A 21,538-nucleotide genomic window follows, 5' to 3' on the forward strand; every position below is an offset into this window, starting at 1 on the left:
GCTCTCAGCTCCAGGCCAGGGAGAGCCGTAGTTGCAGATAGTTGAGTGAGGTTGCCTGGTGTTGGAGGGATGGAGACTGAGGCGGAGGCCAAGGGAACTGAGACTCCAGTCCTTCTTGCCTGGCCAAAGGGGTGTGTGGATGGAGAGCGCCTTCAACAGGGCGTGCCCTTTGAGTTTTCTGCCCGAGGAACGTGGCTGCGTTAGGCATCCTGTCTCCCTTGCCCCGGCGGCCCTGGTTAACAGCAGTGCACGTTACTGCGATGGTTGCTGATGGGGTAGCCGTAGTCGATGCGGAGGGCAGATTAGAGCGAAGCTAACTGGCGGAGGGGAGGGGACACAGTAACTCTGGACTCGACACCAGAGGTTCCAACCTCTGTCCTACCTGCCCAAGAGATAGCTGTGGGAGGCTAACCTCCAGCCCTCAACCTCCACCCCACCTAGCGTCCTTCTCCCTCTCAGCGGGCAGAAGACAAACCACCCTCGGGGCCTACCACCACCCACCCACCCGCAGGGCGGGAGCACTCCCTCCCCCTCCCACCCCTCGATCCCTAAAGCCAGGAGATGCTACGGCGAAGGGAACCCTGGGAGTGCGCCTTGAATGACCCCCCAAACACATCTGGATTTTTGGAGTTCGGGCCAGCCCCCGAAACGGACCCCAGGGAAGTCCGCCAGAGGGAGGGGGCGGGGGAAGGGAGCGGCAGAGCCGAGCGAAGGGCCTGCCGTTTAGGACTCCCGGCCCCACGACTAGGACCGTCCCAAACTTCCTGTTTCTTCCGGCCGCTCTGACCCTGGGGCTGCAGCTCGGAGATAGCTCGGGGCCTGGAAGTGCATGCTGGGTAAGCGCAGACGGACAGAGTAGGCGAGCTGCTCGCTGTCGCTGTCGCCGCGGCGCAGGGCCGGTGTGGGCGCGCGCTCGCCTTCCTTCCCCGGCGGTCACGCTTTGCATGTGGGATGGGCAGCGGGCAGGTGGCAGGGAGGCCCCCGCGCCCAGGGCTCTGGGAGGAGCTTAAGCCGGGGCGGGGGCGGAGGGGGAAGGGGAGGAGGTGGCCGAAGGGGCGGGGGTGTGGGCCGGGAGTTTCTGCATTTTAAAGGGAAGCCGAGTCGTCTGCTTCGGAGGCCGAAGTTCGAGCCGACCTCGCCGCGCCGAGTGCAGGAAATCCTGGAGGGGCAGCGCAGCCGGATCGGCCCCGGCCCGGCCCCCGGCTCTCGCGCCCCGCTGAAGCCCTAGGGGGGTCGTTTAGGGCGAGTAAAAGGAAGTCCTTCTTTACTCTGCGAGGAGGAAACTTAACGGAACGGGTGACCCCCCCCTCCCCAAAGGTGGGCCAGATTTAGGATTAAAAAAAAAAAAAAGTGTGGGCAAATACCCGACTCCAGAGAGAAACTAAGGTGATCCCAATCGCGGAGGGGGTGAAGGTAGGAAAGGACAGCCCTTCCCTCAGTGCTTCCGTCCTCAAGATAGACGGCATGGAGTGGGGGGCCTGAAGCAGACGACGCTCGACTGCTATCCTGAGGTGCCTTCTCCCCAGCAGCCCCACTCTCCTCCCCGATGCTGCTACTTAGTTCCCGCTTCAAGACGCCGAGGGAGAGAAGTCGCCGGGGAAAGATAGTTAACTGCGTAACGAGGAGATTAACCACCACCCCCCCGACCCGTACCTTCCTTTGGGGCCACACCCCCTGAACGCCACCGCATCTCCCACTCCCATCACCTCTCAATAGTCCCCACTCTCTGGCTTCGCCACGTGTTTGCGTGGCATCTCGATGAAACTGGTAGTTATGCTCTCGACCTGGGGTCGAGGTTGGATATAGGACCAAGCAGGGTGGGAGGTACGGCACACAGGGGCCCACTTCACAGATTATTGCTCCTACTTTGAAGATGAAGAAACTGAGGCAGCCCAGAGAGCTTGGACGTTTGCTGAGCTCACACAGGGAATTAGTAATAGAGGTTAAAACACACCTTGGAGATGGGGGGCAGGGGTTGATGTTTAAGACTCAGATTAAGCAATCACATCCCCCACCAAGTCTCTCCAGACTCCATGCCTCCCACTAGCTGGGTGCTACCTTAGCAATCCTCTCTTATCCTCTCTCTGATGGCACAACGCACTTAGGGTTTGTTTGTTTGTTTTTTTAAATCACGTTTCTGTCACCCATGCGCTGCTGGACTGTGAGTGCCTCAATGATGGAGACAGGGTCTTGATATTTATTATGTGATCTCAGTGCCTAATAAAATGCCTGGCACATAGAAGTCATTCAATAAATGTTTCTTAAAAAAAAATGTTTCTTTTTTGAACAATGGAAATCAGGAGTCCAGACTCCCAGCCCTTTTCAAGTCAAAATGCTCTCTTATCCCATAACTAAGACCCGGCACAACCAAATAAATAAATAAATATTTTTCTTTTAAATGCTCTCTTATCTACCCATCCACCTACACACCCGGCTTAGAAGTACCCCTTTAGGCACAAGATCTTTCTATTGCCACATATCCCTGGTGCTGGACTCTGCAGTTGGAGGGGCTTTCAAAAGTAGACACGGGGGGTGGGGAGGGGCCGTCTTGGGCTGGCTGGCTAGCTCACCTAGCCAGGGGCAGGCTCAAGCTGCCCAGTTACAAATCTGTTATGTATGTTCTGTACTCTGGTGCCCTTCTCCCGAACCAAAATATAGCAGGCAGTGCAAACATTTATGCAAATGAGCCAAGAGCCCTGCTGCTTTCAAAAATAAATGATGGAGCCCGTATCAGTAGTTGCAGTGTGTCTTGGCAGGGTTTGGAAGGGGCCCTGCCCGCCCCTTGCTAGTTCTCTCGGGAAGCCAGGCACAGTGAGAAGCAGTGTCCCCTACCCCCGTAGTTTCCCCCTCCCTTCCAAAACTACAAACAGTCACAAACCACATGGCCCACAAGCAACCGAGATTTGTGGCCTTTGGAACCTCCCAGGGCAGGGGTCAGTAGGGAGGTCAAAGGGGGTGTAGGCATCACACAGTCCAGAGTCATTACTCTAATGCCCTCTGGGAGAGTTTCAAATCAATGGGCCTATTTGTCCTCCCTCCAGGGAGGACTGGGGGTAGGGCAGTGGGGGTCCATTATCATGCCCACCCCCACCCCCCATAACACTGCCTCCAAAAAGCTCACTGAAGGCCTGGTAGCCTGCAAATCTCCCCACTACCAGAAAAGCAGAAACCGGAAGTGGGATGATTTCTGTGGGGATGGGCAGACAGGACGCGTTCTTTGGATTCTAGGTTCGGAATCTAGGAGTCTGGACTTTCATTTGGGAGTCTGTGGCATTTACAATGCCAGTGGGGTAACCCAGGGCCGCTGTTGACCCCCCACATTTTGGTAGCCAGCCAATTTCCAGCAAGATTGTGCCCTGGCCCATGATTGTCCCTATTCCTTCTGGGAGAGTTTTAGAATCACTCGCTGTGGGAAAGAGGCGAGATAGTATAGTGAGTGGTTGAGGGCCTGGACTTGGGCGTTGGCCAGACCTGGATTCCAAACCCAGCTCTGCCACTAACCAGCTGTGTGACCTCTTCAAGTTACCTTCTCTGAGCCATAGTTTCCTTATCTGTTAAACCGGGATAATAATAGTACCTACCACATGAGACTGTTATTGGATTAAATATGATGTGTACTACGCACTTGGCACTTGCTTACGTGCTCAATAAGTTGTAGCTGTGGTGACCATTCTTAATAAGTTTTATTTTTATACATCTTTATTGGAGTATAATTGCTTCACAACTGCAAGTTAAGTATTGTGTTACCTGTTACCTATCAAACCTGGGGCATTTCTCAGCTCAAGTCCCTCCCTAAGATCCTGGAGAGATGGAATTCCTTCCGGCACCCCTCCCCTCCCAGCATTTGGGTAATTGTTATCAGGATTGGCTCGGGATATGCCTAAGGTGCGGCAAGGGTGGCTTTGGCCACAGGCTGTATCCCTTGAGGGAATTTAGCTTTATTGACTAAAATGGTTTTAAGTTGTGGTCAGCGCGGGGGGGGGGGGGGTGTGGGCGGGGCTCAGGGAAACTGTCCCTCCGTAAGCTCTAAAACACATGCCCATGGTATCTAGGGCCAGGCTAGTACCATGGCTCTAGGCACCAGCTAAGTGTGCATTTACAGTGAGGCAGCTTTGAAAATGGTTTGCCTGATTTACTTGATAACTTCCATCTCTAAATGGCCTTTGTTTAAAAATTTACCCTGGTATGGAATGAGAGAGAGTTCACTTTTAATTCCAAATTTTGGAGGCGGGGGTTGGTAGGCCAGGGAGTGGCAGTTCGCTAAGTGCTGGCCAAGATGGGCAGGGAAACACAATCTGGTTCTGTCAGAAGTTCACGAATATGTAGGTCCAGCTCTGCTTTTGCAGGGCACTTTCGGATTCATCCTTTTTTTCGTTGAGTTTGTACTGCAAAAGAGAGGGAGACTGAGTGTCTCTCATCAGACTTTGGCTCCCTGAGGTTGGAGTCCTTGTCATCCACCCTCACAGGACCAGGAGCCTTCCGACGGCGGGGTCCTAGTCTCCCCAGTTAGGCTGGCGGTTCCCCAGCCTGGGAACCGAGAGCGTTGCCTCGGTCCTCGGAGCGTCTCCCCCCACCGGCGCCCGGTGCATTCCTTGATGTTCGAGGCGCCCGGAGGCTCAGCACCCGCGGCAGAGCGATTGGCGCGAACGGGGAAAGGATGATGCCTCGGGGGCCCTAACTCCCCAGACCTCTGGCTGGGGAGGGGACGGGGGAGCTGCACGCCGCCCGCGGAGGGAGGGGCCACGTGGTGGGGAGCTGCAGAAGGGTGCCCCCGGAGTCCGTCCGAGCCCTTTTGTCTGTCCCCCGCGGAGAAGCCCCCTCCCCAAAGAGGGCTGGCATCGGGGAAGGAGGGAGGTCCGGGCAAGGGGTGGGGGGGAGAGGGGAAGGAGGAGAGGAGAGGGAGCGAGCACTATGGGGGCTGGGAGAGGCTGGAGGGGTGGAGGGGCCGGAGACCGAGCCGAGAGGAGCGGCCGGAGCTGCCCGAGAAGGCGAGGAGGAAAAAACGGAGGAAGGAAACCCATCCTGCCCCCAACACCCGAGTGTCTCCTGTTACCAACCGAAAGGTGCTGCCTCAGGAAGAGGTGATCGGAGCCGTTGAGAGCAGTCGGTCACGTGAACCGAGGGGGGGCGGAGAGAGAGCGAGAGAGAGCGAGAGCAAGAGAGCCAGTGCGAGAGAGAGCCGACAGACAGACCGACCGACAGACAAAGAGCCCAAGAGGGAGGCCGGCGGGGCCCGCGAGAGAAGGAGGAGCCGGAGGGAGGGCAGCGCGGCCCCGGGCCTCCCCCTCCCTTTCCCTCTCCTCCCCAGCCTCAACTCTCAGGTCTCCCACTTGGGGAGACCAGTGATCCAATGAGGGCCGGAGACCCGGTCCTCCCGCAGAAGGGGCCCTTTATTCCCCTCGCTGTCTCACTCTGCCCATGCAGCTAGGCTTGACGCTTCCCCATTCCTGGAACGACAAAATCAGCTGTAATTGGGCCTGGTAAATACTCCTTTCTAGCTTGCAGAATAAGGGCAACTCCCTGTTATTCGCAGAGGGGCTTCCCCAGGGCCCTGGGAATCCGGAATCTTCCAGACCTTAGAGCTACCCCCGTCCCTGCAAGTCCACTGGGAATTGGGACCCCGTGGGGTAGACACTGTTGTCCATTGGGCAACAAGAAATGAGGTTTGGGTGAGGAGTCCACTGTGCCAGGCACTGTGCTGAGTCCGGGGGCTGCTGAGATGGACAGCACAGATGAAAGGCTGTGACCTCCCTTCTGGGAGCTTCTGCCCTAGGAGAGGCGGTCACAGTCGGACAGTCAGAGTTGACTGTGAAAGGGCTCTACCCAGCACTTGGAAAGAGCTAGAGGGAGTATGGAAGAAGGAGAAATGACCGAGGAACTGCAAGGCTTCTTGGAGGAGCATGGCCTTGAAGGCTGAGGAGAGCTCTGGAGTCTGGGGGATGTAGGTGCAGGTGGAGGGATTAATCTGAGCAGAAGGTCTGGAGCACAGGCTAGCTCCTTCTAGCAGGAACCTGCACTGGTTCATAATTATAAAGATAAATTTGCTGTTTTAAAACAAATTGGATTGTAAACATTGCTATTTTTCTTGATCTAATTGCAGGCCCTACTGCTGGCCCCTTGTTCATGCTGATTACTGGGAATTGGCTATAATTTTACAAAGTGCTACCAGTTCAATGAAAACTTTCCTCAGCCCGCTTTTTCCACTTTTTCCATTGGGGAAGCACGGGCTAGGAGGAAATGAAGTCAGTATCCTGTCCCCTGTCCCCCTGCCCCACAGGGCTAGGAGGTGACCACCCACTGATGAGTCTGGGCCAGGGGCACAGAGAGGTTTGCCTTGGTCCTGCCCTCCCCTCTCACTGCCTGCTTGGCCTCACCATTGGGGTCACTGGGCAGGGATTCCAAATCCAGATTCCAGGTCCCTGTGAGCAGGTCAGGTGTTCCTTGGCTATCCCAGGCCTTTCATATTGGCATATTAATCGTGTGAATTCCTTTATCTTTCATCTTTTTTAGTTTGCAAAATACCATCAACTCCCTGTTATCCTCAGGGCCTTCCAGGATGCTCTGAAATTCCAGCGTCTCCCTGACCTTAGTTAGACCCCCTCCCAGCTCCAGCCCGCGAGGAGCTGGGGCCTGACAAACAGGGGTATTTTAGTGGAAGGAAGGACGTGGTAGCTACAAGCCTTGGGTGGCAGGCCCAGTACATGGAGTCCCCAAGATTAGGGATATCACTTGAGATATGACTAGCTGGGTTGCTCAGGGCAAGGGGACCCAAATCTCATAGGAAGGTGTATAGCCCTAAAGGTACCCTTCTCAACATTCTGGTGAAAGGGCCGTCTCTTCCCCAAACACCTTGTAGACACACGGTATTAACATCACCACAATGAACTTTTTACGACTGTTACTCATTTATTCCTTCATTCAGTCCGTTATTCCACAAACATTTATTCAGCATCACTGTGTGCCCGTCTGTGTTCAGGACTGGGGACTGAGTCCGCCCCCACCAGGAAGTACTGCTGTACTGAGAAAGAGATCACAAATTCTGAGGAATGGGAGAGAATGCTTCCCTTTGTTCCTAATCCAAGAAGGATTAATTAGTTGAAGAAAGGGACAGTTGGGAAAAGGTAGAAAGCACATGCTCATTGTCAAAAATTTGGAAAATAGAAAAAAGTAGAAACATAATTTTTAATCATGTCACTTCTGAGCTGTGTGGATTTTAGCTAGTTAGCCTCTGGGACACTCAATTTTCTCACCTGTAAAGTGGGAGTAATTGCCTCACAGGGTTGTTGTGCAAAGACATGTGATAATTTATCTAAGTAAAATGCCAAGCACAGACCTGATACTTAATAGGTCTTTGATAGTTTGCCTGTACCTAGTATTGTTAAATAACTACCATCCAAAGACAATCAACTGCGGTCAATATTTTGGTGCATTTCCTTCCAGTCTTTTCAAAAATGCATAGTTTTTCCATACAGTTTGTGATATACCATCAATATACCATTTTATAGCTTGCCTTTTTTAATTTTACTTAAAATTATAATAAGAATTTCCTCATGTTATTAAAAAGATCCTTGTAAACATCATTTTAGTGGCCATGTAATAGCCCCTTGTGTCGATTCCTGTTGCTTTTTAAAAGCTCCCAGGTTATATGTCAATTATTTCTCAATAAAGCTGGGAAACAGAAAATAAACAAATAAAATAAATGAAAGCTCCCAGTCCTACTGTCTCCTTTATCCTTTACCCATGACCAGCCCGGCAATACCATGTCTTTGCTGAAGACAATTATGGAACCACCTGTTTCCCACCCGCCACGTTCAGATCTAGTTATTTTCTGTGACATGGATTGGTCCTTTCACTTGGGCATTTCCACAAGTGTCTGCCCTTCCATACACTCATTGGCAGCCAGACATTCTCAGGCTGTGTGGTACCATGTTGTAACTCAACACAGTCCCTGCCTCAGAGGACCCTCTCCTCCTCCCCCTCACCACCTTTGCCTCTCCCCATTCCCTAGCCTGCCCCTTAAGCTTGGGCTGCGAGTTCCTTAAGGACTCTCTGGATGCCAACTCCACTTCCACCCTTCCAGCCAGAGATGGCACCTCCACTGCTCTACAACCTCAGTTTCAGTTTTTTTGTTTTCGTTTATGTTTTTTGTGGCCACACCTCACGGCTTGCGGGACCTCAGTTCCCTGACCAGGGATCGAACCCGGGCCACAGCAGTGAAAACCCAGAATCCCAACCACTAGGCCACCAGGGAACTCCCAACAACCTGTTTTGATGTCACCAAGAAAAAAGACCAGGAGGCAAACACTGTAGCCTCTGGCAGGTCTCAGGAGGGCTATAGATCAAGCTCCTGTGTCTGGAGGAAGCTTAGTAGGTCCTCCTCTCTCCTGGGCGTTGCCATAGGTGACAGTGAGAATTACACAGAATAAGGAACCAGTGAGGTGGGTGGAGTGGGAGTGGGTGCTTGTCTTGGGGCATTTCTTTTTTCATTAGGTAAGCACTTCTAACCCCTCTGAGTTTCTCCAAATGGGGGCTGGAATCGTCAAATAGATGTCTTGCTATGGGGAGACCTAAAGTCAGCAGACATGTTTCTTAATGCAGTCCTCCAGCTTAAAGAGAGAGAAGTCCTTAGATATCCAGAGTGTTCAGTGTGAAGCAGGCAGTCTGGGGTTCTAGAACAGGAGACTTCCCTTGGGGAGAGGAGAATGAAAAACCCTCTGGTGTTCTAGGAGAGACAAGGAATTCTAGTCAATGGGACAGTCCCAAGAGCAAAAGCTCATTCGGTGGAAAATGTCACGCATTTCAAGTCGGTGGGAAGAGAATGGATTATTTAACAAATGGTTTGTGGATATCTGATTATTTTGGGAAAAAAGTTAGCACCTCATGCCATCTGCCAATGTAAATTCCATAGTTAAATCCTAGTAGCCTGATGAGTCAGGTTCTTGGTTGCAAACCACAGAATCTAATTGGAACTAACTGAAGCAGGAAAGGAGTTTGTTGGGAGGCTATTGGGGATCTCACTGTGACCTTGACTATGTTAAAGAACCAGCCTCAGGAAAAGGGTAGGAAGCAGGGGAGGCAGGCAGTCAGGATCATGCCAAGGATGGGCTTGCCCGGGATGCTGTGACTGCATGGTCCCCTCCAGAGACTTAACTGCTGCTCTTCTGCATGTCTGGCTGCTGAGATCTCCAGGAATAATTGCTTTTCTCCCCTGCAGTGCTGTACCACTCAAGTTCCAAAGTCCAGCGGGAGAGAGGGCATCTGACTGGCACACCCTGGGCCATATCCCTGCTACCAAGCTGCTGGTGGATAGAGAAAGGGAATATCTGCCTTCGTGTGTCTTGGGATTTGCTTCAAATCATCAGAGTGCTTGAATACTGAGCAACTCAAAATAAAAAATGTCCAAATACTGTTGCTGATGTTTCCTGAGCACAATCAATTTGCTATACATATTCCCCTTGCCCCACTCCCTACCCTGCCCCCTAAGCCTGGGATGGGGGTTCCTTAAGGACTCTCTGGATGCCAGTCCCGTTTCCACCCTTCCAGCCAGAGATGGCACCCTCATTGCTCTACAGATTCTTTACATATATTATTTCATTTAATCCTGAAAACCACCCTGTAAGTTGGAAACTATTATTATCCCCACTTTATAGTGGAGGAAGATGAATATGCCCTTGGTCACAGGGCTAGTAAGTAAGGGGTGGAGCTGATTTTGGTCCCAGCTCCATCTGACTCCAGAGCTAATGCTTGCACTTATACACTCTGCTCCAGAGTGGAAAAGAACAGCGAGCAGTAAGACCATAAGCAACCTAGAAGAAAATAGGGGAATATTCCTCTGGTCCTGAGAATAGGGGAAGTCTTTCTAGACATAAAGGTAAACGAAGGAACAATAAAGGACATGAAAATACAGATTTGGCTATGTAAAACTTCTGTATTTAAAAAATAATAACACCACAAGCAAAATTAGACAGCAAGGAGTGTTTACAATATATAACAAAGTTTAAGTATCTTTGATATATAAAGAAGTCCTACAAATCCACATGAAAAAGACAAACATCTCATTAGAAAACTAGGCAAAGGACATGAATTGGCAATTTGCAAAACAAGAAATACTAATGGCCATTAAAGTAGGAAAAATATTCAATATTGCTAAAGAAGTGCAAATACTGAGATACTGACATACAATTTTTACCCATCAAGTTCACAAACATATATGTATACATTTTAATTTATTTTAGTAATAGTTATTTAAATAATACTCTGTTGGTAAGAGTTTAGGGAAGCATGTTTAAAAAATCAGCTTGATTGATGGATACTTTAGCTACAATTAATGTCCATTTAAATGGTGCAATTTAATGAGTTTTGGTATATATATCTACCCGTAAAACCACGGCCACAATCAAGATACAGAACATATCCATCTCTCCAAAACTTTGCTTTTAATAGTCCATATCTTCCCCCATGTCTCTCCCCAGGTAACCATGGACCTTGCTTTCTGTCACTATAGTTTTGTTTGTATTTTCTAGAATTTCATATAATGAGATTATACAGTATATAGTATTTTGGTCTAGTTTCTCTCACTCAGCATAAATGTTTTTGAGGTTCATCCACGTTTTACCTGTATCAGAGTTTATTCCTTTGCATTTCTGAGTGGTATTTCATTGTAATAAATATACTATTAAAAAATTATTTAACCGGTGATACTTATTTGGGTTGTTTCCAGGTTGCACTGACTGGGTTATTGTGAACAAAGCTGGTATGAACATTCTGGTAGGAGTGTAAACTAGTAAAATATTTTAATAGGTCAATTTGGTTCTGTGTGTCAAAATATTAAAAATACACCTATCAAAATTACATGATGTACACCTATCAAAATTACATGATGTACAAGGTTTGCTTCAAAATAATCCATTGGCAGGAAGAAATAGGTGAAGGTGTAGGTGAAAAAAGATCAGCCATCAGCTGATAATTATTGAAACTAGGAGATGGGTACATGGGGGTCTGTTAAACTATTTTACCTTCACGTATGTTCCCATCATAACATTTTAATACTCATACCTCTTGATCCAGTTTTTCGTAAAATCACATATGCACAAAAGACGTCCATAAGAAATTATATTTATAATAATGGAAAAAGCTAAATGATCTAAATACCCAACAAAAGAGTGGGTAAATAAATTATGGCACATTCATTGAACAGAATACTATGAAGTCTTTAAAAATCATGTTTTCAAAAAATATTTAATGACCTTGAAAATTACAATATACATTTTATATAAAAAATGTAGGTTACAGACCAGTTATATACAGCATGATTCCACTTTATTTAAAATATATAGTAAAATACAAAGACTGGAATGTTAATGATGGTAAGCTATGTGGTAGGATTACAAATGTTTTTTATGATCTTCACAGTTTCCTGTATTTTCAAAATTTCTACAACGAGCATGTGATACTTTTATAATGTTTTTAATGAAAGAAAAATAGTATTTCTTTTTCCTCTGGTCTTTTGCATTCTTTTGAACTCTCTTCCCTTACAGTGTCTTAGTTTTAACTCTACAAGATCAGTAGAACAGCTTTTTTTACATTTCCACAGACCCAAAGTAATACATTCTCAAAACTAGATGGAACCTTAGAGACTAAGACTGATCCCATTTTTCAGATGAAGAAACTGAAGATCAAAGAAGGGAAGTGACTTATTTAAGGCCAGCCACACAGAAAATGGGTGTCAGAGTCAAGACTAGAAGTCAAGCCCCCTGAGGCCAATTCTAGGGATGTTTCACTGCCTTCTGGAAGGGATCCCAGGTAACCCAGCTCCTGACAGGGAGCGTGACTGGACATTCTTGAATAGGAGGCCCCAAAGATAAGACCCCTGCCCTGACTTCTAATCCTGATCCTAACCCTGGCTGCAGACTGAACCCAACCCCATTAATCCAGGCCTCAATGGACCCCTCAACTCCACACGCAGACCAATCTCCCCAGCCCTGGCCAGAGGCTGAATTCAGATCTGTGTTGCACAGGGAGCCTTTTCTCCACCCTCACCCTCCATCATACAAATCTGTATGATGGAAAGGCTGACAGGGGCAGAATATAGGTGAATCGATACAACCTCCTCCCTTCCAGGGTCAAGGGCAGGACTCTCCTATAGGCAGGCAGGCAGGCAGGCACCTTTTAACTAGAAAGACAAAGGCAAGTCCAGGGCTCCAAAGGAGGATACTCAGAGCCAGCGTTCTAACTTGGGGAGAGTCTGGCTCCTCTTGAGAACATCTCTCCTATCCGTCCATGTGGCTCTCTGGGGCCCTCAGCCTGCTGGATCAGAAAGATCAGGCCCGGAGGCCTTTCCCGGGGTCCCCGAGTTAGCTGAGGGAAGGGAGCGGCCCAGAGTAGGGCGGTTCTTGAAAGGCCTTTGGGAAACAGGGGCGGGGCGCAGGGGTGGGGAGTGTTGAGAGCTGCTGGAGGGGCGCCAGAAAAGATCGAGGGAAAAGATGCGACACGTGACGCCTGGTTAAAGGAATTGGAGCTACAGGAAGGAATGGACCATCCTCTCTTCACCTTCATTCCCGGAAATTCTGTCAGAACTCCGTCGTGTTGGGAACCCCAGCGGAGGGGACTGGGACTCCCTCAGGGATAAGGAGTTCGCCAAAGTTGAAAAGGAATTTCTCTTCCTGTGAGATAATTGGACCAGTGCCTCAGTTCCCCCTATCTGTACAATGGGGCAGCAATAGCCTTCCGGGCCCTTCCTCCTTGGGGACATAAATGAAAATGCATAAGAATCGGGTACAACGTTGTTGAAGCATCTCTGGTTTCAGGCTCAGCTGGGAGGGAGGTACACGTCACACTAAGAGAGTTATAATCCATTTCGGTGCCTTTATTGACAGGCACTGGAAGGCTGGGCATTTAGCTTAGGCCTTTTTAAGGGCTACGCCACAGCTCCTCGCCCCCCCTCCTTAAATTTCCAGGGGTGGTATTGGGAGGAAGGGAGGGGGCTCAACCCTTGCCTCTCCATCCTCCCTGGCCCAGCAGGGGAAACCTATTCCAACATCACTGCTCAAAGATTAAGGCGACCCCTCAACGTTCAGCATCTTGCCAAGTGGAAAGAATTCCTTTGGGGGCATAAGGTGGCCCCATCTCTGAGTCTGTGGAACACTGTCGTCCAAAACTTTGCTGTTTGGAGTTCCTGAAATCTGGAAAATGAACTGTCTCTTTCTAGCTGTAATTGTGTGTGTGTGTGTGTGTGCGTGTGCGTGTGTGTGTGCGTGTGCGTGTGTGTGTGTGTGTGTTGGGGCGGTTTGTGGGGGAGAGGGAGGTGAAGTAGGTAAAGGGGAGGGAAATTGTAGGTAGTATTGCAGGTATTAACCTGCCCAATAGATTTTGTTTCCCCTCCCACAAATGCTTAGAAAAAAAAAAAAAAAAAAAAAAAAGACCCGCAAAGCCAGAGAGGAGCTTCAGGGTGAATCTTCTGTGGTTTAAGGCTTTTCAGACCCCAGTTAGCCCTCTGCCCACCTGAGCAAATTAAAGATAAGGATGAAAAAGTAAAAAGAAGAGATCAAGGTAAACATGTGACTCTCCTTTTTACCTACATCATGATCTTCATAGAAAAGATGCCAGTGGCAGCAAAGCTACAAACCCAGGTGACAACATGGAGGAAGCAAGGACCATGGGAAGAAAAAGGAAGCTGACCACGTGTCTTTCTTGAAAAACTTTCCTTTATTTCTCTATAGCCAAAACTGTGAGCTCAAGGGGCTTACAGTGTGGGCAAGGAAACAGGTTATAAGAAACTAGAGAACAAGGCAAGAGAGCAGAGCATCAAGATTCAGGTTAAAAAAAAATCAGACAGGATGAAAAAGTTGAGAGGTGGTCAGAATCAGGGAAGGTTTCTGGGAGGAGGTGAATCTTGAACCTTGACTTGGAAAATTCAGGTATGGAAAGAGGTAGGGAGGGTATCAGACTAGAGGGACACCACGAATCTGAATCCATGTGCGGTGGGGGGTGGTGCAAAAGAACAAAGGCTGCAGAGAGCAAGGTTTGTTCAGGGAGGCAGCATGGCTGAAGAGGAGGGTGCTGTGTTGCAAGGTCATTGTGCAGATCTGAAGAGAATGTACTGTACTGTGGGGGGTCAAGGAAAGACATGTTGTTTCCTTTTGAGAACACTGGGAGCGGGGAAAGAGACTTTGTCTCCCTTTTGGGAACACTGGCCCCAGGCGATGTGGGAGAGGCTTCCACAGTTTCCCCAGCCCTTGGGACACACACAGCGCTCAGCCCTCTGACCCCTTGCACCCCCTCTTCCTTCCATGCTTACAGGGCTAAGGGGTGATTTATAAAATAAGAATACTGACCCCACAAAGATCAGTGTAATTATTTTACAATCCTACTGTGAACATGCAGGTTGCTGCATGGGTGTGCATGCGTGTGTGCGTGCACGTGTGTATGCACGCTACAGTGCAAGGACACACACAAAGCATGTCTTGCATTTTGTCAAACTGAAGCAGAGCAGGTGGCAGCCTGCTCGGCACTCTTTGAGGCAGACTGCACAGCATAGCAGAAGAACACAGAACTTAGATTTGAATCTCAGCTCTGCCACTGTCCGTCTGGGGGACCTAGGTAAGTCCCTTCACCTCTCTGAGTCTCGTTTTCTCATCTGCAAAATCAGGATAACAGTACCTCCCCCAATAAGGTGAAGGTGAAATGAGATCAACAGGAAACCACCTGGCTCATAATAGATACTCAAGCATGGACAACTTTTTATATTAATTACCCAACTCCCCAGGCCCACATCACCCCCCTGGGAACCTGCTGTGCAAGCCTGAATTCCCACCGTTTCCCACCAAGCCTCAGCTCCTTTGTTGAAAGAGCTGTTCCAGGCAGTGCTAGGCACTGTTTGTGTGGGATGCAGGACACAAACATGAAGCAGAAACAAATGTGGCAAAATCTTGATATTTGTGGAATCTAGGTGATGGGTGTGCATTGTGTTATCTAGTCCTTTGTGTGGGTTTGAAACCCAAAGTATAAAGTGAAGCAGAAGCCCTCCTCAGCTGCAAAAAAGGTTACATCTATCCCACAGGAGAGCAGCAAGCCAGCAACTAATTTTTATGCCAGGCAGAATGTGCAAGGAGGCCCTCAAAGAGGGACTACTGAGTGCTGCAAACCCAGGCGGGTGGGCGGGAAGATTACTTCACCTGGGGCACTGTGGGCAGCTTCCCAGAGGCAGGGGCAGTTCAGCTGGTCCTTTGAACAAGAGACTTTGATTTGCAGAGAACAGGGTTGGGGGCCTGGTTACAGTGGTCCAGGCTCAGAGAACAGTTGCCAACTGCATAGACTCTGGCACAGACCTGACGGGTGTGCTTTGAGAACTGCAGTCCAGTTGGGTGTGGCCGGAGGGAGAACACATTAACCCCTGAGTGCTCAATAAACAGTTGTGGAGAAGGCTGAATTGATCAGGTTAATCTGTTCTTTGCTAGTGAAGGGCAGAGCCAGGAGGGGGGCCTATTTCAGAGCTCAGCTGGGAGATGTGGATGAAGGAGCATGGAGCTTGAGGACTGAACTGGTTCCTGGGGTGTGGGGTTACTCCGGGTGTAGAACTGGAGGGGAGAGGGTGAGTGCCTGGGGGCGGGGTGTTGGCTGGGCCTGCTCAGGGCCCAGAGTACAAGGCAGAATTTTCAAGGAGGCAAAACAGAGCAGCATCACGGACAACGAAGGGTAAAAGTTCTCTCCTGCCCATGCCACCTCAGCCTGTTGAAGGCCCAGAAATCCCCTGCCATCTGTTTGCATTCTTTTCTAGGCACCTTGAGGATTTTTTTTCCAAGTTAAAGAGGCTCCTATGCAACCACAAGACCTGGGGAGGGGGTGGCATGTTAAGCCAGTACTAGCTTAACTCCTTACCTGTGCAGAGAGAATTTTCTAAACCAGTACTTACCAACCTTCCAGACTGAGAGCAAGACTCTCTTGAAACAGGAAGGGACAAAGGGAGAGGGGGCATCAGTGGAGCTGGCGAGTGAAGAGGGACACTCCATTTGGCTGAGGACAGACCTCCTTGGCAGGTGACAGGGAGGAGAGCGGGCTTCAAAAGGAGAGGATGGGTCAGGAAGCAGAGGCCACCAACGTTGTCTAGGTCACAGTTATTTCTCCTGAGCGTCCTGTGGGCCCCTCCCTGCCCCCTTCCTCCTCACTTTGGCCCCTCTCAGTACTGTGGTCCCCACCCGTCTTCACACACAACAGGAAGAAGGCAACTGAGAACAACCCAGAATACTCTCTACAGGATGGGTCTGGTTAGCTGGGGAAGGATGCCCAGGCCACTACCAGGCTGGTCTCCACCTGGGAGAGCCAGCTTAACTCAAGCTTCTTAGGCAGGTGCCAGGACAGAAGGCCCTAGAATCCAGCAACCTGGAACACAGGACAGTGATCCTTATGGGCTAGAGCTAATCCCGGGTTAAAGGGATGGCCTTAAGAAGTTGGAATTAACCAACCAACAGCATCCCTTTGCCAGCTATATTTGGGAGGTTCTGGGGACACCAGGGGTCCATGTTCACCTTTTATGGCTAATATCTAGCAACCAAAATCATTTATTTTTCATCTTCATTGCTGCCATTTTTGGAGTGTATACCATGTGCTAGTTACTTTATTATCATCAGTAATAGCTAAAAGGCGTGGAACACTTACAGCGTGGCAGGCTCAGAACTTGACTTGTATTATCTCAGTTCATCCCCACAACAGCCCCGTGATGGAGGTACTGTGCTGGTCCCCATTTTACAGAATGCAAAACAGAAGTTCAGAGAAATGAAACAACTTGACTCATTGAAGGCCACATAGCGAACAACTGGTAGAGGCAGGATTCAAACTCAGTATGTGGGTCTCCAAAACCCACATACCATGTGCTTCAGCAGCCCGCTCCACAATCTCCAGCGTGCTTTGCTGCCTTGCTCCTAACTAGCGATGCCTTCTCCCAATTAGTAGATTAGTCATGTGTTGACACTTCTAGTCTCAGTCTAATGGCTTGTTTATTTAACTGATGGATGCTGCTCCCCATTTGAGGCCATTAGCATTTAAACAAAACAAAACAAAACTGTTGAGGCTGGCATAGTGACACTGTGTTTACTGTTTTTCTCCCAGTGTTAATTGTACTTTCCAAATATGTATTTTGATGTGCTAACAGTCCCTAAAGAGAACATCGGAACAGTTTAGTAATCCCCTCATGTAGCTCCAGCCCCACTCCCCTTAATCTCCTTAGTGAGGGGGACAAATGGCTTGGGGACCAGCCTTGGCTAGGATGGGGAAGAGGGATGGTGACTGTCCCATTCTGAATAATTAGGGGGCAGAGAGACTGGGGCTGGGCTAGCAACTCTGTCCTTGGAGGCTAAGCCCTGGAGCATCCCCCCTCCACACTTGGGGAGGGAATTTCGTATTTCTTTCCAGGACAATAAGAACATCTGTGCCAAGGCAGAGGAGGAGGCCGGGCGCTCCGAGGCATCTCTGCCCGAGTCTCTTGACACTGTCCGATTGTTACTGTTTCAGTTTCTGCTTGGATCACTGACCGTGTCCATTTAGAGCAGGCTGGCTTGGGTAAAGACAGTGTAGGGCTGAGGAAGGACAGAGAGGACCTGTCCGACTGGGGGTGGGGGTGTGAGTTGGGCAGGGAGCTGGACTGACTCTAAAGTGACCAGGTTACAAATAAACCGCTGCAAAGTACAGGATCAATCTTGCATCCATAAATGGGAGGAAGGAGCACTTCCACTGTCCCTCTTTCCCTGGGGTTGACTGCTGTTGATCGGGTCCAGTTTGTTTGTAGCCTCCTTACTCTGACACAGTGGGGTTCAGCTTGACCTTGGGGTAAATGGATGAGGAGCTTCAGGTTTGATCCTTATATGGGACAGTTTGCTTTACAGGGAGAAAAAAACTGGCTACTTCCTTCCTCCCAGCTCCAGTTGCAAACTGATGGGAGTTAAAGTGGGGAGTTTACGGCTCCCTGCAAACCCATTCCCACCCAGTACTGGAAAGTCACATCACCCAGTGTGTTCTGATGAGTGCAGCCGGTTCTGGCCCTATGAAGTCGGCCTGGGACTGGGAATGAGCTAAGGCAGCTCCTTATTTTCTTCCTTACTCGGGACATCCAGCTCTGGAACTGGGAGTTCTGAGGACCAGGAGGAGGTAGGCATCTGCCTCGTGCATAATTAGCTACATCAGACTCAAAAAACATTGACGGCCCATCCCTTTGGGCATCATGCTGCGCCTGGCACGAGCTAGTAATCCCTACCCGGTCCTGGCCCTCCCGAGTTTACAACCTTAAGTCACACGATAATGACACAGATCCCAAAGGCGGGCAGTTAACAAATAAATCCACTTGTCCGCCAATCACAAGGGATCCATTGAGGGAGCCACAGAGACAAACAGGGCCCCCTTCAAAGAGCTTCCAATCTGGTGGGTAAATAGGTAAGACTGAGTGAGGGCTTGGGGGAAGAGGTTCAGGCAAGGAAACGCGGTCAATTTGGGCATCACCGAACAGACTGTTTTAGAAAAAAGTGCCCATTGACCTGTGGCTGGGTTTTCTGTTCACTTGAGCCGCGCCTGCCACCCCGAACTGAGGTTTAATTCCAGTCCTCCACGCGCGTGGGGTGGATACAAAGGGCTAGAGGCAACGTAGCTCTGCGCCCGGGAGGTGGGCAGCCCGGGACTGGGAGGCGGGGGCCGAGGCGATCCGCGTGGGATCGCCCCTTCACCTTGGGTGGTCGGGGCGTGTCAGTGGCCCTCACCTCTCTGGGCCTCACGGTCCGCAGCTAAGGTCCCTCAGGGTATTTTCGGGACAGTCCCCCTCCCACCCCATCCCGCTAGCCGCTAGTCCCTGCTGTGCACTGCGCGCTGGTGGCACAGGTTTGGGGCGGGAGCCGGGAGGAAGCTCTGGGTACAGTCATCCCATGCGGTAGGGTCGCAGCGTGTCCCCAGGGCGCGCCGGCCAGGCCCGGGTTGCGGGAGGCGCCGTGGCCCGCCCGTCCCCCAAACACTTCCGACGGGCGCCTGCGTCCCGGGCGGCCGCCGAGGGCCAGGCGGGGGAGGGGGCGACCCGGCCCAGGTTCGCGCTCCCGGGCCGTGCGCCCGCCCACGAGGTGCTGGTGGCCGGGGGACGCCGAGGCTCCCCCGAGGGCAGGCTGCGCGCCTCGCGGGGCCGGGCCGCCGCAGGGCCTGAGCGGGCGAGGCGTGTGTGTGTGCGTTTGTGTCTGTGCGGGGGGACTGCGCGGGAGAGCGAGCCGCCGACCCGGGAAGGGGTGGGTCGGGGAGGGCGGCGGCGGCGGCGGCGGCGGCGGCGGCGGCGGCGGCGACGGCGGCGGCGGCGGCGGCGGCGGCGGCGGCGGCGGCGGCGGCGGCGGGAGGAGCGAGCCGGGAACCAGGGAGGTCGGCCGGGCTGGCGGGCCCGGAGCCGCGGGGAGGGAGGGCGGAGCGCCGAGGGCGGAGATGGGGCCGCGGGAGGGAGGGGGCCGGCGGGGCGCGGCCAGGGGGCGGGGCGCCGGGACCTGGGGAAGATAAGAGCGTGCTCGCGGGGAGCGAGGGCGGGAGTGAGGGAGGGGCGGGCGACTTAGAGACCAAAGAGGAGACAAAAGGACGGGGTGGGTGGGAGGGGCGTAGACAAGCGGGGTTAGGGGAGGGGCGCCGGGGGACGCCTCGGAGGGAGGGTATGTGTGTACGGTGTGGGGGGGCTGGTGTGGGAGGGACTTAGAGAGGGACGTGAAGGGACAACATAAGAAGGGAGCGCGGGGGTACGGAGAAAGGGGGGTGGGCCGGGAGTGCTCCACCACGCTGGCCACGAAGGGGAGGGGAAGCCGCGAAGGGGAGGCCGCTGGGAGGAAGGGCCACACACAGGGAGGGGATCCTGGGGATGGACAGTCCGCGAGGAGGGCGGGCCGGGGCTTCGGCGGGCTCGGGAGGGAAGGGTGAGCAGACGCGGGGAGAGGGAGTGCTGCAAGAACCCGAGGGTGGAGGCGGATGGGCGTGTGTGGAGCGCTGAGGGCAGGGATTTAACGCTGCCGATCGGGATGACCGAAAGACCACGGTGGGGGCCGCACAGACGGGACGGGGCTACCAAGGCAGGACGAAAACTGCCCAGGGGAAAGTGGGACCTACGAGGGCTGCAGAAGGGTGGCGGGGGCGGCCTCGGGCTCGGCAGGAAGGCGCCACCACCGCCCTCTGCCCGTCCCCAGCGTGCCCCGCCCCGTCCGGGGGCCCTAAGGGCAGGGGCCTGGGCCGAGGGGGAGCCGAGCCAGGGCGGTACCATTCGGAACAGAGAGGGGGGCTGGGGGGGAAGGGAGGAGCCAGGGGTCAGAACCCTGTTGGGGCGGGGGGGGCCACACCCTGGGAAAAAGGCTTGGGCACATCCAGAATGGACCAATCAGCGAGCAAGGCCAGGGTGGCGTCAAGGGGCAGCTCCGGCCAATGGGAAGGGAGAACACTTCGGAGGTTCGGAGGAAGAAAAGAAAAAAAAAAAAGCCCCACGAAACAACAATCGAATCCGTTTGGGGGCTTGGAAGGCTGGGAGTGGGCGTCGTTTATAGCACGTTCCAGCGCCTGCCCTCCCCTTTGAAGGATGGGGTCGTTTGCATCACTCCTGGGCCGCGGGGAGCACACGGAGCTGAAGAGGGTCCCGAGAAAGTAGACGGGGATTGGCCGTTTACAGGGGGCACTTGATTGGGTGCTTCGATTTGGGGGGGTGGGGTGGGTGGGACGGAGGTGGCAGCTTTGTGCTCAAAAGAGTGAAATAGAAGGTTATGGTCTCTTCGAGGGAGGCAGGAGTGGGCAGAGGTCCACCATTCCCCCTCACTGGCTACTGACTTAAAGTGACAACCAGCAAGTGGATCGCGGATAATCTCAAACCAATGGATAACTTAAAAATACCTCTTGAGCTCGGAACACTATCAACATATTCAGTTCCCTTCCCAGCACCGGGCAGGTTCTTGAGAGGATGAGCAGTGGTAGTCCGGGCCCACAGCTGCCACTGGGAATTTTATGGACACTTATGGCGTGGCTTTTGGCTTCGGAGTTAGTCGAGGGTCCCACTGCTTAGTCACTAACTGAAATCTTAAGCCTCTAAAATAAAGGCATTGGGACTAGTTACCTTTGAGGTGGAAGCACTTGGGAACTGATCTGGAGAGTGATGGGCTCAGAAAAGAGGGCCATATTGGTGGGGGCCATTGCAAAATAATATTCGTGGAGTGGCAGAATTTTTGGCCCAGGGATTCCAAATGTCTGCAAAGCTCCTGAAACTGTATGTAAAATGGTGTAGGTGTTTGTGCATTTTTCTGGGGAGGGTTCATAACTTCAAATTCTCAGAGGGTTCTGTGACACACAAAAATTAACCCCCATCTTGGTCTAAAAAGAGTAGGGGGACCCATCTCCAAGGCAGGAGGTGAAGTGCAGTAGTGGCTATGTCCTTTCGGAATCAACAGAGGGGTTTCTCCAATTCCTTGTGAGGAATCTTGGCTGCAGGGGCCCTCTCCATACGTATTGTCATCCAGAGAAAGGCAGGTTCCTCAGAGCCGAGAAGCTGACGTAAACTGCCATG

This window comes from Delphinapterus leucas, chromosome X (assembly GCF_059928025.1).
Source record: "Delphinapterus leucas isolate spDelLeu-1000000601 "Yukka" chromosome X, BTC_Dleu_Yukka2, whole genome shotgun sequence".
Classification (NCBI taxonomy): Eukaryota; Metazoa; Chordata; class Mammalia; order Artiodactyla; family Monodontidae; genus Delphinapterus; species Delphinapterus leucas.